Raw genomic sequence first — 6,000 nt, 5'->3', positions numbered from 1 at the left:
CAAAATTGAAAATCGAAATGAACTTGTGGAAGGCAGGAAAACCGAGAGCGATCGAATCGAGAATGAAATCTAATCAAATCTTCTCGCGGTTTCGTTCGAATCGATAATCGGGACGAATAAGACGTTACTGCGTTAAACACGAGATTTCTGTCCGCGTGGTTTCAGACCCGATAACTTTAACGATGTTGAAGACTCGGTCGGCTTCTCAGGAACGCCTTGGCAATCCATGCCGCACACGGATAATTAAACAGAAAATGGACGTTAATAAATTCTCATGGATGTCGACCGGTCAAATCGAGCATCGTGAAATGAATCGCGGGAGGAAACGATGCGCTTTCTCATTGACGATTTAAACGCGTCGAAGAACAAAGTTTCCTACTCGTCTCGAACGAATTAATAGCGGCGCTCGTCTAGAAATCGTCGAGGATTTTGCGAAATGCGCTATCCCATCGTGTGGAACGGGTCTCAATCCCGAGATAATTTCACAGAACTTCCATCCACTATCGAGAAGGATCTAACTCAGTATTCGTGGAATCCGATATCGCCTCGCTCTTTATGCTCCATCGAGATGACGAATTATCGAATCTAATTTAAAGTTCAAGCTTAATCTTGAAACCGCTGACCGGTATAACATCTTTCTCTCGACGACAGATCATCCTTCGCCACTTTACTAGGAGTTGTTGTTGACGCCTATGCGTATTTTCATCCTTTTCCCGCCAAAATAGACCGATAACGATTCTCGACTCGAGGGATAATCGTTTTCGATGGAGCAGATTTTGCGAATTGTACGTAGAGGAAGAGGGGTAATTGAAAATGTAAATGGGCGGCGAATTAACGATCCGAATTGTAGGTATCCGCAGAGGGCGGTCGATTGGAGTCGGACGTGCACAGCGTTTGATGATAATCCGTGGATACCGGTGGTACTGGTTCTGCGCGGATAAACGATTGCCAATTATGGAGGTGATAAATTCCGGCGGAGCAAATCGCCGGTTATGCGCTATCGCGGCCGTGTACTATGTGCACGCCCGTAATAATTAAGCGATGAACGGAGGAACGGACGATAGGACGATCTGGCGCGCAACCAGGGCCCGGATACAGGCTACTATGTGGAATCGATTACGTGGTATCGATAGATTGCGATCGCCGATCCACCGACTTGGAGGGATGCTATTCGGAGCAAAGCTTGGAACAGCAACTTGTGGAACACGTTGTTACGATTGTTGGCCAGGGAATGGTTGAGGAGGAGATGGAGGAGATTTGCGAATCTCGGAGGATTTGCACGAGGATTGATCTTGATAGATCGGTCGATGTTCTATCGAGCATCTTTTATTATTCGAGTAATTTTGCCTCTGACTGAATTCTATCGGAGATTATCGGCACAATGATGGATAATAGAAGGTACGGGTAAGCTCGATTGTTTCATTGTGTTTCTCTCCTCCTAAGCGTTATGGCTTAATCTCTGCCAATCATATTACATTATACGGCAACAATGATGTTCACTCGACGATTCGAAAAAGTTCCATAAATAACATCACATCGAAGAGTGAAGAAAAGTGGTGTACTTCGAACCGTTTCAATTTCAAAGATAAAAAGCCGCGACGATCTATCGGTCTCGCGTCGTGAAAAGAAAGCGATTGGATGAAAGATATCGTTGCGGTCGGCGAGAAATCGAAGCGTGAAGTCGCAATTCTCGATCGAAATAATCATTTCACGGGGACATTCTATATATAGTATATCGGGAAAATCTGGGTTAACGAGTGTTCTCCTCCACTCGAGCGTATGTGTGCGCGCGCACGATCTCGTTCGTGTGTGCCGCGAATCGCGCTAATTAACCCCGATGCTACCGTTCGATCTCGACACCAACGGAAACGATATCGCTAGTGTAACGATCACCACGAGGGCAAAAAGCGCGACGATTCCTTTTTCGAAGCGATCCGCGGTATGCATTGGACTTCTAAGTATCCACGATGGAAACACCTGCTCGCGATTAGCGTGCATCGTTAATCCGCGATCTCAAGGGGGATCGTGATCTCAAAGCCGGCCGAGAACCGTACGAAACCGTATGCAACGTCAGTTTACCTTGAATCCCATACGTAATACGCGGGTAATTACGAATCTTCTGTGTGCACGAACGATTAACTCTCCAAGGACAGGAGAGTTCTGTGTGTGCCTCTTTTTTTATTGCTACTCGGTAACGATTATCTTTTGCTCTATTAGTACCGTCGTTAAACGAGTATCTCGTTTCATCATGCTAAAACTGGGAATATGTACATGCCTATACTATCCTTTTAAACAGACGTCTAATGAATCGTCCCATCAAAGATTTAAATCACAAAAAACTAGATACGTAATATTCAAGTGGGATGAAATCGAAGATCGTTCCAGGCGAACGCGATAGCAACGTTTTGAGAAAAACGTTGAGGGACGCGGAAGAACGGGAAGCACGATAAACGTTAGAAGAAAAATCGTCGGCCAAATATTAGGGGGGGGGGAGAGAGAGAGAGAGAGAGAGAGAGAGAGAGAGAGAGAGAGAGAGAGAGAGAGAGAGGGGCGAATCGCGGCGGGCGAATCGAAACGGATAGGTCCCCGAGTAACTTGGATCCATCGGGGGGCTCCGGTCGAGAAATCGCGAGGTAATGGCCGATTTTTTGCTCGATCCGGAGACACAGGCCGAACCGGGGGCTTTTATTGGGGCTTAAGCTGCCGAGAAAAGAAGGTGGCTCCATGATAGATGCGAGCGAACAACGGCTACATGGGTGGCCCTCCCGTCACACGCGACCTACTAGCCACCCCGAAGACATTCGCCCTAGCTGATATCAAGACCGCGCCGGCCTCGATACGCCCTCGTCGATCCCACACCCGACGAATCTACGTCGACGAAACCTGACGACCAGGGCGCCGGCGCCTACGTCTCTCGTTTCACCGAACCGGGTTCATAGTCAGAGTGATCTTGTTAGAGATAGTTTAGGTTTATGGGGATACGTATGTACACAGGGAGCATTGTGGATTGTACAACAATGTGAGTGTTTGGGTGATGTTAGGATCATTGCTATGACAACAAAGGGATTTACGCCGATTTGGATCGTTTTCAATACGAGGATGAAACTGTGAAAGTATTGAGAATTTTATTTCGACAGGATTTTTTAATTAATTGGAATTGAAAAAGATGTGAAGTGTTTTTAGTGAAATTTGATGTAAACTATCTACATAAATTATTCCTATCTTTAAATTTTTATGAGAGAAGATATAATAATTCGTTATTTTTTCTTAATATAATTCTGAAGATCTGTAATTAATATTATAAATAAATTATTTATGTACTATAATGATATACGATATAATAAAAGAAATAATAGCATTGTGATATAAGAATAAAATAAAATTTAAAAGATATATATATCTATATATGTATATATATAGTTGTATATATATATATATATATATAAGAACTTTCAAATCGCAAGGCACTATGGGAAATTTATTGCAACTAACGCCTATATCTATGTATATAGAACTTTTAAATCGCAAGGCACTATGGGAAATTTATTGCAACTAACGCCTATACGTATATATATCTATGTATATAGAACTTTTAAATCGCAAGGCACTATGGGAAATTTATTGCAACTAACGTCTACACGTATATGCTCTTATGAAAAATGATTATTTCAAAATTCGGTTGTTTGAATATTATCGTGTGAGGAAATATCGATAAATAAATGATTATTATATGATAAGAAACAAGCATAGTATACGATTAGAAAGAAATCGAAGGTAAAAATGAAAAGATAATATGTTAGAAATTTGTTCGCGTAGAATATATATCAAATATGTCACGATATGAAAGGAAATTGTTCAATCGACCGAACAATATTGAATATTTTTCGAAATTCTACGTTGTAAGCTATCGTAAACTTGCGAAGAGTTAAAAACGAAAGCGAAACGTTGCTATAATTACACCGAAAGTACGTGAAAATGCACGCACGGCCATATTTACTACCTTCGTTTTCTGACCCCTTCGACGGGTATTTACCTCGTAAAGTCGTCAAGAAAATTGTAAACAGTAAACAGTAGGTTATAAAACAGTACTCACCGTTGGCTGCATGACGAATCCATAATCCATGGGTAGTGTTGGCCTTCAGGTTGTAGTTTTCCTCGATTTAACAGCTCGTCTTTACACTTTCACCGAACTTGCTTATTATATAATTTTTTCCCATGCTCCGATTGCTCCACTAATTGAATGCGATTCGGTATACGTCGTATGATTCGTCGATTGATGAGGTGCGTAGTATACAATATATATATATAATAACAATAAGCACAAATATAAATCTATAACTATAAGTATAATGATAATAAATATAAAATAATTGAAAATATGTAAATGAACACACTGATGTTTGCACACGTCACGACTAGACCTCATTTTAGGCGCGAATCCGAGGTTCTTTATGCGCAAAAGAATGCGTAGAATATTATCTTATTGTCCTATTATTGCGCACAAGAATGCGCGGAAGTATGCGCAGAATCGTAAAGGCGTGTATGCCTACTATGTTAAATTAATGCGACATCTATAGACGACGCAACTAGACCACATTTTAGGCGCGAAGTCGAGCTTCTAATTGCGCAGAAGGATGCGCAGAATATTAATCAGCAAACATGGAGGAAATTTATTGTGCGAAAGTGTTTAACGAGTTCGAAAGACTTTAATCGATATTAGTTATTGTGAATTAAGAAAGTTGTTCCAAGTTTTAGTGCCTGATACGAAAGTAATTCATCAAAATCAACGTTACTTCTCAACCATACAGGTAAGAGTTTCATAAGAAGATGATTATTTACATTAAATTTTCGACATAACCTCGTGACGCTACCATTAAAGAAACGAATAATGAATAATTTACTGAATTATTTCTTGTTTCTATCGAACATAATACATTTAATTCAAAGAAAAAAAAAAAATATATATATATATATATATACGTATTTATATATTTATTTATATATCGAATAATAATTCAATTTAATAGAAATAAATTTTTCACTACATTTATTAAACGAATAATTTTATAAAATATCATTATAAAATATGTAACTTTAATGTCATTATCGATTCTATAATGACATTTTTCTTACATCACGCGGATTCAATTTGACTTCGACTTTAAGAATCGAATATCGTAAAATATCGTATCAATCTAATGTTTTTTGTACCCAAATATTTCGAACGTTTAATAAAAAATGTCACTTGGGAATCGTTAACTGGATCTTTGATGGAATTCGAAAGGTATCTCGGGTTGATACTTGATATTACGGAAGGATGAGGATTTAAAGAAGTTCTCTGTTATTTGTTCTTTCTTTCCCATTTACAAAAACATTTTTACATACGTATTCAAAGTTATGTGTCGTATTTTAGCACTGCTTTCAAAAGTTATTTTAACGAAAATTTAATCTGTTTATCGTCAAGATAATTGAAATAATTTTATACGACGTGTATAAATGTTATTGTTTAAATTGTTTAAATAATACGTTGGCTGTTGTTGGATAAATACTTCATTCCGTGCAAGTATTAAAGTAAAATCAATCTTGTCGAGAGACCTTTTTCGGTAGCGTTATGTAAGCCTATTAAGCGAACACTAGACATCCAAGAAAGAAAGATGGGACAACGTTTGAGGAATGCCGAAAAGTAGAGGAAAGGGAGAGGTCACAACACGAGCGGCGGAAGCCACGAGATAAAAGAGGAGAGCGAGGAAGCTCGATGAGATTCTGGTTTTAATTAGTTGGAACCGCCGCAAGGGAACAATCGATGGCATTAACGATGTCGCAGATAAGAAATCAGACTTCTGAACTCTTGTTCGTAATCATTGTCCCGAATATTTTTGACGGGGCGGACTTCTCCTCGAATTCTTTCCGACCAAATATGATTAAAATCTTCATAAACACCTGCCTCCCAATATCAATTAATAAACACGGTGAATCGACATTGACATATGATTTTTTTTT

The sequence above is a fragment of the Apis florea genome, unplaced genomic scaffold, assembly GCF_048593485.1.
Source record: "Apis florea isolate Af1SG1 unplaced genomic scaffold, ASM4859348v1 contig_3561_pilon, whole genome shotgun sequence".
Lineage (NCBI taxonomy): Eukaryota > Metazoa > Arthropoda > Insecta > Hymenoptera > Apidae > Apis > Apis florea.
The sequence above is the reverse complement of the archived record's forward strand: the minus strand, read 5'-3'. Positions refer to the sequence as shown.